Genomic DNA, 11,850 nt, shown 5'->3' on the forward strand with positions numbered 1-11,850 from the left:
CTTTATTGTGTTAGTAGAAAACTGCAAATGTCAAGTTAAATGGGGAAATACTGCCCAAATCCAGACACATCTGAGAGAGAATTTACACAAAAGATGATGAATACTCAAATAATACATTAGCTCATAATATATAGTATGCCTACATTATTTTTCTTCAATTTTCTTTTTCTAACCTGACAAACTTAAGAACATCAAAGGTTGATGACCACCTTTCAAGTATATAGACTATAGTATTAACAACACTATGTATTCGTATTATTCTCATCATAAACTCAGAGACAGTGTGCTGTCGCAGCATTTCCCATGAGCCACTGCCTCACTTTGTGAATGAAGCTATTGGGGCATTGCAGTAGGGTATTGTGTACCTATACAGCCTCAGGTACAGCACAGGAGATCACCTCCACCTCCAACTTCCTTTTCTGCTTTTGTGTCAAGATGTCGTTGTAGCACAGTCCATCAAGATGCTTTTATTCTGTCATAAAAACTTTCCCAACAATGCAGGACTATAGACAAAGTGAAGGTTCTGGTTCTTACATTTAAAAAAATGTCCTCCAGCAGGAATTATTCTACCTTGAAACAGTAATGCAGCACTGAACATGAAAAGAAATCTAGCAAATCTCTCAAAAGGCCAAGACCCTGTCCATATGAGTGAAATAATGGCCCTGGTGAACAATTAGAGATGGGCGTTGCAGATAGTTTTAATACACATCACTTTGGAATATCTGGCCAGTTCATTGGTTAACAAAGCTTTTCAAACTGTATATTTATTTATATATATATTAAATGTTAGCAATTCTAGATACAGAAACAATATGACATGAAGAATAAACAAAAGTGCTCCTTTCATCTACAAGCTTCAGTGTACACTATAGGATATTTCAAAATGACTTCCACAAAAATCTAGATTATTAAGATAAAAACATCAGCCAGTCATTTCTATAGGGGTTCACTTCTGCGTTCACTATGGCCCATGACTTAGAGAACATTGACTAAAAGTCATCACAGCCTTTTACTGAGTGTATGTATTCTGGTCTGGCCTTTAGACTTCCTGTAAGAACTTGGCCTATTCTATCCACCGGCCTACAAATACAAAGCACTTTTAAAACTGTGGTTCCTTGGGTGACAGTCATAATATACCTTGATGGTTTTGCTCCTTCATGTGTTGTTAACCTAATTCATGACTGTGTGGACTACCATAATGTGTGCAATAAGTACATTTCCAAAGGGATGTTTGATGCGGAAAATGGTGCAAGACCAATTCCCATACAGCAACCTTGTGAGCTATATACAGGATGGCAGACTTAGTGCAACTCTACACATTAGAATATAGAAGAAAGACACGCACAACTTTGGTGTCCAGACAAAATTTGCCAGAGGCTTGAGACTTACATTCTGTCACTGAAAGGTGAAAGGTGTCATTTGTATGCGAAATAACAAAACACTATGAAATGCATAATGGAAATGTACACTGGCTGTTTAGTAGTTCCAGAACTTTACTACGGTAATCCTCCAACAATGGAATTACATTGACAAACAATTCACGTGTCATTATGGTGCAAATGTATGATTATGGCAACAAAAGGCATCCCTAACCCACTCTTATACATGATGCTACTTACTGCAGTAATGACATTCATCATCCTGTCATTCATCATTAAAATGATATATAGATATGACTAAATTATAATCTATGCAAAATATAAAAGTGTGTCTGTTTCAGTTTGTTTTCATCCAAAACAAGTCTCTGTATGAGAGCCTGAGTAGTACTGCCTTCACCTGTGGAACAACAGTTAAGAACCTGTCTTGTTCTCTGTATGTTAGTCTCTGTATGGTAACTTGTAATATGTTACATATGTACCGTGTCCTCCAACTCCTTAAACTCCAACCATAGTGTTTGTCCCTTACACCCCCCTGTCTCCACATGGGAAAACTTCAAATAAAGTCAACACTGACCTCCAGCTGATCAAATGTCCAGCTGATACTGTGTTTCAACTTCAGATGAGGATTCATCTTAAATTAATATAAGCATTCATGGAACTTTTAAGTACATACATTTCTGATAAATATGACATGCAAGGTATTAGCTATTGTCAACTATGATTATGTTATTAAAGGTTAATGCTTTAATCTGAATTTAATTTTTTACAAAACTACTAGAAAGAAAAATGAATTCACACCATTTGACAGAACGACTAAGTGCATGAACTAAACGAACAGGATGAGGTGAAACAGCAGCAGAACTAAGGTGTCCGTGCTCAGAGAGTGCTTAAAGGTTCTTTACTCATTGAGAACTTAACATTCGGGATAACTTTTAAACTTTGATTACAATAGAGCTAAAATAAATACAATCAAACAATACCACCACAAAAAAGGACAACCCTGACCACAAGAGACCTGTGAGGCTTGACAGGCAAGCAGCGCCACCATTTTAAATGCTCCTAGCTCCGAGTTGTCGCAGAGTGAGTGTCTAGCGCTGTCTCCCTGTCAGCAAGATTCCACAGTGGCTGGAGTTGCAGAAACAAGCAAGCTCATGCAAACACTCGGCAAGAGAGGAGGAATCTGGCATTTCCTCATGAGGTGACCTTAAGCTAAATGTATCAAAGCAGTAGGCTACATTGACAAACATACATGTACAACAAAAATAAAAACTGTGAAAAATGATTACATTATCAGTTTTAATAATATGTTTTAATAACAGCAGTACTACTACTACTACTACTACTAGAAGTAGTAGCAATAGTAATAGATAGTAGCTGTAGCCTGGTAGAAGCCTATTAAGTCCTCATTCAATGCATCTTAATCTCTTTGACATAGCCTACATCCATAAAAAAATAAAGGTTTCAAAAAAGGTCTGTTGACATGGAATATCATAATTGTGAAATAGGCAGAACATTGACAGAGTAAAACCGTTTGAGACTAAACACAATCTAATTTTAGCTGTGTGATTAAATGCCCATGAGAGACAGAGGAACTTATAAACTTCTTCCTGGAGTTAACCTCGGTTGGTAAGTGGGGGCCACTTAGTAGAACATTAACAACCTGCCGACTGTCTCTCTGCATTATTCACTATAAAATTCCCACCTTCTCCATGTTCCGCTTATCACCAGTCTGTCTGAGAGTTCTTCAAGTCTTTCCGTCTGACAGTCCACCGAGCCCTAATGCCCCCCATGTTCCACAAGAAGAGAGTTAAGAAAATATGGCTTTCTAGGAGATGGAAAGGATACCTAAACTGTTTCAAAATACAACACCAATGTTAATCCCTACATGAAGAAGAAATCCAAAATATGAACCTATTAGCAGCTGTAGGCTAAATAAAAGGCATATCTCTAGTCATGCAGATCTTCCGAATAGCCGGTGCAAACCACGCTACAGAAGAGTCCACCTTTGTTCCTGCGTAGCCAACGAGATCTAGTCTGCCTCCTGGCTCGTTCCTGTGAGAGTATCTGCCTTCCTCCATTTTATGGTGAAGCCCACAATGACATACCTGACTTCAGAGCACTGACAGCACAGGCACACACACACACACATTCAACAGCGATGGCAAGTGGGAGCGGAGGGGGAAAGAATACAATAAGTCACTTGGAAAATAACTCGTGTGTCCCCTCTGCAAAGGTGCCTTTAAAATCCACGGAGCACATTAAAATCCATCAAACTAGATTATCACAAAGCATTGGGAGCAAAGACTGGACAAGGGTTTTCTGGGGTCTGGACGTGGACCAGCGGCTATGCCAGCCAGACCGTCGCTAATGGAGGCTCAGCTCCCATAGCTCTAGCGCTAGAAGAGAGCAAGCCGTGCAATGGCTTCTTCTCCGAGCGAACATGTAGCCTACAAGCGAGAGGATCGAGATCTAAATCCATGACCAGACCTGCCAAAATATTACTCTTGGCAGGCTATTGGCGTTAACAAACTCAACATAAACCCTAAACTCGATTCATTTCCGAGTCCCAGTCCACTAACAACAAAACGAGATGTCAGATAGCCTACAAATGGAAGGTCGGTGGAGTATTTAAGAACACCACCGAGTTGACTTGGTAGCCTATTTGGGTGCCAGTTTAAGGACATTCTCCACTCATTCTCTCAACGGCTCTCAAAGTCACACCCGGTTGGTTTACAACTAAGAGTAAACGAGAAAAAGCTGTTTCCAGGTCATTCACGCGGTGCTCTCCAATTTATTCCGTCTAGCCCCGACTACGATGTTGCTTCTGGACCATTAACGAAGCTGTGGTCTTCATGTTCAAGGAAATCGGTTTTACTCACGGGTTCGTCCAGAAAAGCGACCTTCTTCAAAGTTGTTCCGTGTATCATGCGTGTGCCCGGTCTAGTGGATGATCGCCATCTTTCCTGCTTCTCTTCTGCTGCAGCTGCAGATGACCTGAGATCCGTCTGTCTCTGAATAATGAGCAACCACAGAGACAAGGAAGACAATCTGCAAAGCAGGCAACACAAAGAAGTTTTGGAGACTAGCAAGCACCAGAGGGTGCACAAGAGTTTGCGATGAGACGACAGCGCGGCAGGATGGTCAGCGCGGTGTGTTCCCCAACAGTCATTCATCCTTGATTGAGGCAAATTTACCAGCGTCATAATGGACCTGGTTATCAGAGGGAGTGTGGATATGCTGGATATGGCATATTATCCATACGTCTACGTCATTTGGGGTTATTCTAAGTTCAGTAGGCCTGTCCTGAGCGTTTCCAACGACGCGTCAGTGATTCAGATAGAAATGGTCCTGATAAAAATTCAGCCTCAGAGACACAACGAAAATTGAGCAGTAAGCTTTTGTATTAAAGATTTCATTTGGGCCTGTTTATGGCATAGGCTGTAGACATGTGATGTAGACTAGAGGCTGTAGCCTATATTTCACATCTTAGTGTGTCACATTAATGTCAATATACATTAAATTCCATTAATGAAGTTTAAGGAGTAATTCAAAAATGCTGGCTAATCTCTTGATTTGAATGGCTTAGCCTATACCATTTGAAATACCATCTATTGACAGGGCTGAGTTGACAGGGCTGAGTTCAGATTGAGGTCTGGGTCCAGTTATGGCAAGGAGTGGACTGGTAGTGAGCAAGTAGACAGGAAGTAGGCCCAAAGCCCATGTTGAAACTTTGTTAAAGGTACAGTCCGCGTTCACTCTATTCTTTTGTAAATCTGTGTTTAAAACACTGCAGTCTCCACAATCTTCTTTTGTAATTCTGGCTTTACCATTCTTTTAGTAAAATGTACATATACAATATGGACGTAGGTATATTTGTATGCCATTGGCTAGCTTCTCATTAATCAGCACCTTTATTATTTGTTTCCCAGGCATGTTTTTTCTTAAAATAGTTATGCTCTTACTGCAGGAAAAACAAGAATGAGACGAGCTAGTCAGCTGCCTGACCTGACAAAACTGATTGAGAGTGCAGGTCACAGAGGTGTGGCCTACTAGGTAGCCTTCTGTTTTTGAGTGAGGACCAAAAAATATATATTTTTAAATAGTTTGATATACAGACTTTTGATTATCCAGTAAGTGTGTGACTGGTTTTATTTAACATGTGCACATTCAAATTTGACAACCTCAGAGCAGACAAAGCCTCATGCACCCCCTGTGATCTTTTGCACTCCTTTGAGGGGGGCCCGACCCAAGGTTGGTCCTTTGAGGGGGGCCCCGACCCAAGGTTGGTAACCATGGTTCAATTGGAATCTTGTGGGCCTCACTACCCGTCATCGCCTCTTAGGCCAATAGCAGTGGCACTGTGAGTCCAGAGTGAGTGCTTAAGTTTGAGGAGGTGGAGATGCACAGACAAGCATGGTCATGAAATGGTGTATTACACCAATCTTAACAACCCTGACCATGTGGACACTTCGAATACCCTGACAATGTGTATGTGGCACACTTGAAATGACATTCCTATATGTATGAGAGTGTAAAGGATAATAAGTTATCCTAAAAGGCAACATGAATGTACTCTTGGGTTTAGGCAACAAGCAAACATCTTTGTGTACACTTTTGAATTGAAAGTATGTTGACTGAGATCCAGTTTCTAATATTGCGTGACTTATTTAACCAATCATTGGTGAATCACAAAGCCATTGCAATCTTCCACAGTAGATACCCTCAGTACTGCTGGTCCAAGTAAATTATGGCAAGTTATGTGTTAGACACACATCTGTGTCATTTGACCAATAAGACCAAGGTCAATGTATTTCATAAGGACTACATTTACATTTTACATTTAGTCATTTATCAGACGCTTTTATCCAAAGCGACATACAAAGGAGAGAACAATCAAGCTACGAGCAATAGAGATCTAGTGTTACAATAAATACTACTTTACATAAGAAATAAAAAAAAGTGCAGGAATGTAATTATTGTAAGGGTGAGTTAAGTACTAGTTAGAGGAGATAGCATTAGAGGAAGGATAAGGAGAGAGTAGACTAATGGATGACCAGTAACGATAGTGACTCCTGTTTGAAAGAAAAGCTTAAAATGGCTCTGAAACACTCATTCAATGACACAGCAACAATGGTCTAAAAGGAAGAGGACATCCTGCTTGGAAGTGTAGGAGTTTGAAGAAAGAGAGGAGTTGTGTGTGTATATGTGTGTGCGTGTGTCTGTGTGTGTGTGTGTGTGGGTATGTGTGTGTGTGTGTGTGCGCGTGTGCATGTACGTGAGTGTGTGTGGGTTAAGTCGAACCAAAGTTTTACTGTGAGCAATTCGTTTTTCTTCATAACTTCCACTAGACCATTGTCAAATTCCACACTGTGTCCAAAGTGTCTGTGGCATTTGTTTTCATGACAGTTATCAGGTCAGGATGTTAGAATAGTTAAGCTTAAACATTCAAATATATGATTTGCATAGCTTTGGCATATTCATTGTTCTACAGGCCAATAAATGTGCGCATGACTGGTTGATCTGTGAAAAAATAAAAGACTTATCTTTGTTCGTAATAAAATAAAAGTGCCTAGTGAGATTCCAGCATGTGAATCAGCATGTCACATCAACCACACGCATGCACAGGCAGCCGGAATCACAATCACTCAGGTGATCCCACATGAATCTTTTAGCTGCCTGCAAGGAATGACATTTAAAGAAAATGAAAGCCAAATTATTAATTACATGAGACATCACCTATAAAATGTATTGAATACGTCTTTTAAAAGACTTTTCTCAAATCTCTGAAGTGGTAAACATGTTCCGCCCACACACGTTTACTGGAGCATCCTTGCACACCACAATAGGCAGAAGATTTCAAGGGTGTCCGGGTGCTTGGGTTTATCATGCTGTTACAACATATGGCCTGTGCGGCAAATCTGATTAATTTGGGAGGACCGGGACAGACTGCACCAGGAAAACCCAGCCGTTTCCATGTTCTTCTCTGCCAGGCCTTCCTCCAGAGGAGCTAAAAACAGACAAATAGACGTCAGGGACTCAGATGTTCCCACTATGGACACTTTAAGGCATGAAGACTGACCAAATGCTAGCCAGAAAAAATGTCCTTCATGGGTTGCTTAAGGTTTGACTTACATACTTTATGACTCCTAACTCAAATATTTTTTTTAATTATTTTCATTTATGAATGATTGTACAGATATCTACTCATATAAATGAATTAGTGTTGTGGGGTCAAACATGACTTCGGCACTCCGATAAATGATGAATCTGCGCTATTGCTTTGACTTCTGCCTTCATGAGGTTTTGGATTGGTGTGGAATACTTAAAGCAAGGCCATTCACACCCACATTCATGATTGTCTGCAGACACATAAGCCCCTTTCACATACAAAATCTGTTATATGTCAGATAAAAACAATCCGTAATCAATAACAAAATGCCATTCTCACTTAGTCGTCAATCACAGTAAAGTTCAGAATGTATTCATTCCCACACGATGCAGCATGGTACGGAATAGGGAGTGTGAACCTCCGCGAGACGAGAGACAGCCAGCACTGCCAGCAAAGATTTCTAGAACAGTGAACGATAATTCATGTCACAACAATAGCCTTTGCGTTGGCTTGGTGTGGAGAAGATGGGACGTGGTAGTCGTTCAGAAGGCTGAGCCTATGTTGGGATTCGAACTGGGGACCTTTGGCATATCGTGATGTGGGTTAGGTAGCGTGTAGCACATTCTGCCCTACATGTATTGTTGGGTGTTTTTGTTTGGACTATCAATATAGATCGACAGAATTCGTCATGTAGAGCTTCCATTAGATGCTTGTCCCATTATCCCACTGACAAGGTATGCCAGGCTAAGGTGTTTTGTAGTCAGATCATAATGTGTTCTACAATCAAAGAGGCTACCCTATGGAGGACCCCAACCATGTTGAATGAGGAGGACTTAATCTTGAATTGAAGGCCAATGCAGGTCATCTGGCCCCCAGCCCATAGTACAGAATCGGCTGGATGGGGAACTACAGAAAATACTGGATGCAGACCGCAAGTACCTTGTGAATCATCATGCATGCGGATAGCTTTACAATGAAGACCACGGAGTCAGGAGCTGGGTCCTTCTCGGGAATGCTTACAAGTGATCAGTGTCTCCTTTATGCTCACTAAAAGCCTTTGTTATATTATGTTATATTATTTTGTAAAACATTATCATCATGTGTCATGTGTAATTGTACATTGATATATCTTGCTAATTTATAAGTCTAATAATGTATATTTAACTGTATTGTACTTCGGTTAAATAGATTAACTATACATTGAATGAATAACAGATTAGATATTTGCTATATTCTTTTTGCAAAATGTGCTGCATGATGAAAATTGAAGATAGGAGATTTGGACCTGGAGTTTGGGGATTTAGGATTTGGACATTTGGGAAAAGGTAATCTGCCAAGAGTGAATGTTGAATGCCTGATTTTAAAATAAGCTGGTTTCCTTGTAGAGCCAGTAGACCTTGAAAGTGCTTTTGACGCTTAGAAAACGAACATGAACCCAGCAGGCATCTGCAAGGACGGCTCCAACTCTGCACCTTCAGATTTGTGACACCATGGAAGAAGCTGTGGCACACATGGCAAACTTTTACCGAAAACAAAATGATCAACTTCAAGAACATTGTGAAAATCAGATGAAATGTGAATAATAAAAGGTAATTCATGATAGTATTGATATTAATACAAAATTAAAAAATATGTTGATTGAACATTCAGACTGGCTTTATGCCACACTGGTTAAGTTATGAAAGCAATATTTTGAAAAGTTAGAGAAAGTTACTGTGAAGCAAGTTTGAACTTTTTCTGAACATTTGTCACTGCAAAACGAGCAATTTTTATGGTACTTTAGATATTGGCCATAGAATCAATAGGGGCTATTTTAATTGGATTGCATTTTAATTGGACCACGACTTTGAAATGGTTTAACAAATCAAAATTATTTTAACAACCTTTTTATCAACATGGTCCAGATACTGTATGTATGGTTTTAGATAATATAGGAGATTTGGACTTCAATGCTTATTGAAGAATTCATGAATTGAGGTATTTGTGACTGGAAGCCACAGTAGCAAAAGCAGGTTCCAGCCTTAAAACCTTTAAGAATTGAGATTCATGGATTTCAAAACATATGAATAAGACTTAAGATTTGGACATTGAGGAAATGGGAATATGCTAAGGGTGAATGCTGAATGCCTCGTTTTTAATCAGCCTTGATAGAGCCAATAGACTTTAGTGTTGCTTACCACTATGACATGGAAGATTCTGTAGTACGCATGACAAATATTAATAAAAAAAATAATAATACTATTTCAAGGACATTGTGAAAATCTGATAAATATATTAATAATAAAGGTAATGCATTCAAGTTTAATGAAAAGCTAACAATTATGAGGTCGTACAAGATGTTGACAGGACATTCAGAGTGGCTTATTTAACCCACTTCAAATGAATTGCATCATGACAACATTTTAAATAATTAAATAAACAAAACAGTTTAATGTATGAAATGATCTTGAAATGCATTTGTCTGTAGATGATGTATACCAAATTTCATGAGAATCATATGAGCGACGTTTGACTAGTTCGCTTTCCTTTCACTTTTGATTTTTTGGAAAATGGCAGGAACAGTTGGTGGTGTAAATTGACTCCAACCCCTGCAGTTCCTGAGATATGAACCAAAATGTAAATTTATATGTATGTATGTTTTATATTTCGTACATAGCTTTTAGGTGCCATTATGAATGCGTCTATAAAGTTTCATGAAGATCGCCCATTTACACTGACAAATATTGGCTGCTGAATTTTGATTGGCCTTTTGGCGGCCATCTTGTGGAGTCTGCCAATTAGCACTTTAAAAATGTAGGCAAATGGCGTCTAGTATAAGTACACCAAATTTCAGACATGTGTCAGTTGTAGCGCCTCCTATTGACGAAATTTCACGAAATTTGGCATGCATCCAAAGACTGTTGCGGTGATTGGGTGTGGCAAGTTTCAGTTGGTTTGGACCTTTACATCACAAGATATTGGCTATAGAGTCATTATGGGCCATGCCTTCAAATTCGATTGACGCACTTCAACTTTGAAACAGATTGTCGGATAAAAATTATTTTAGCAACTTTGTGTCAGCATGGTCTGTAAATGATGCAGTAGTGGACCATCACATGTCTTCTCTGAAGACTTAACTTTCTTAAATTATATTTGAACTTACTGTTTACTGTTAATTCTTTGCGACTCGGTTTTCCCGTCCGCCTCCTTCCATTACATAGCCTACCACTATGTGGTATGACAGTGTGGGAAAATACAGCGAGAGGAAGGGAACAGCTTTATTCCAATAGCATTTCATTCTCTGTGAAGCACCGTGAGTCTGAGCTTCGCCTCCCAAAGCTAGGCTTTCCCTACATTCTCAGTACTATCATTTATTCTTGATTGATAGCCACATTGGTTTGATTAGCAAATCAAATTGATCTATTTTGACAAGGTGGGCAGAGGCAGGCTTAAGTTAATCATCATGCATTTGCCACTCTCTGTTCGACGTGGCGTGCTGAAAAACGCTGGAAAGATCAAGCCCGTTCCAAAACTTCACAGGAAAGCTACAAGCCACTTACCTTTCTGAGCCCTAGTAATGATCGACCTCATTCTTGCTTGGCAACCTTGTCATTGAAGACGTTTGGAGACATCAGGGAGGATCTGCACCTGGATGAACAGTGGCGAGGTGCGACTGAACTACACATCAGGCAGGTGAAAAAGAACCGGGAGATCCTCAAGAAGCTGATCAACTGCCTTGTCTTTATGGGGAAACTGTCTTTCAGGGGGCACAGTGAGAGCACTGAGTCGACTAACCTCCTTTTTTGGCTGAACACGACCCCGATTTGCATTGTCATGTCTCCGCCAACAAGGTTTTCACCGCTTGATTCAGTCAATTGGTGATGGGGGATGAAATTCGACATGAGATTAGCAGGGCTCCGTATGTAGCCATTATGGTCAATGAAACCATGGTAGCAATGTTGCATGGTGGATTTTAAAGGTGAAAGCCCGTCGGATCTTTTGGTTTTCCTCCAGCGGAAAGGATTAAAACAGAACATGTACCAACTCTATACCCTGGTTAGTTTGGCTGTCACAATCCAGGATCTCAACTGGACAGGCACGGCTATCATCTCTTGCGTTAATGGCCACTGAGACAGAGCAGGAAGTGTTCTGCATGACCGTGTGATTTCCTCGTTCACAAAGAAGGAAACGAGACTCGATTTCATCTTTAAATAATCATTACATGTCGGCACAAAATGTTCTGGAAGTTGGCATGCCGACATACTTTGCAATATCTTATGGCATAGCTAGAGCCTGCATTTAGGGGATATGGGAATAGCTGAGGCACCAGAAGATGGCATAGAGCCACCAGCAAATAAATAGGCCTTCTTGCAGCGTCACAGT

At 40.0% G+C, this 11,850-nt stretch overlaps 1 protein-coding gene across 2 annotated transcripts in view; it reads right to left on the reverse strand.

Moving 5' to 3' along the window:
- znf462 (zinc finger protein 462) overlaps window positions 1-4,575 on the reverse strand; it is a 43,032-nt gene extending 38,457 nt beyond the window's left edge. Inside the window, exon 1 of one of the 2 annotated variants that reach the window (XM_012833736.3) lies at window positions 4,259-4,575. The gene's annotated coding sequence lies outside the window, so the exon portion shown is untranslated. Of the gene's footprint in view, window positions 1-3,081; window positions 3,987-4,258 lie in introns of those variants that run through there. The other variant, XM_031578034.2, reaches the window with a different exon arrangement.
- Between the last annotated feature and the right edge of the window lie 7,275 nt (window positions 4,576-11,850).

This window comes from Clupea harengus, chromosome 12 (genome assembly GCF_900700415.2).
Source record: "Clupea harengus chromosome 12, Ch_v2.0.2, whole genome shotgun sequence".
Classification (NCBI taxonomy): Eukaryota; Metazoa; Chordata; class Actinopteri; order Clupeiformes; family Clupeidae; genus Clupea; species Clupea harengus.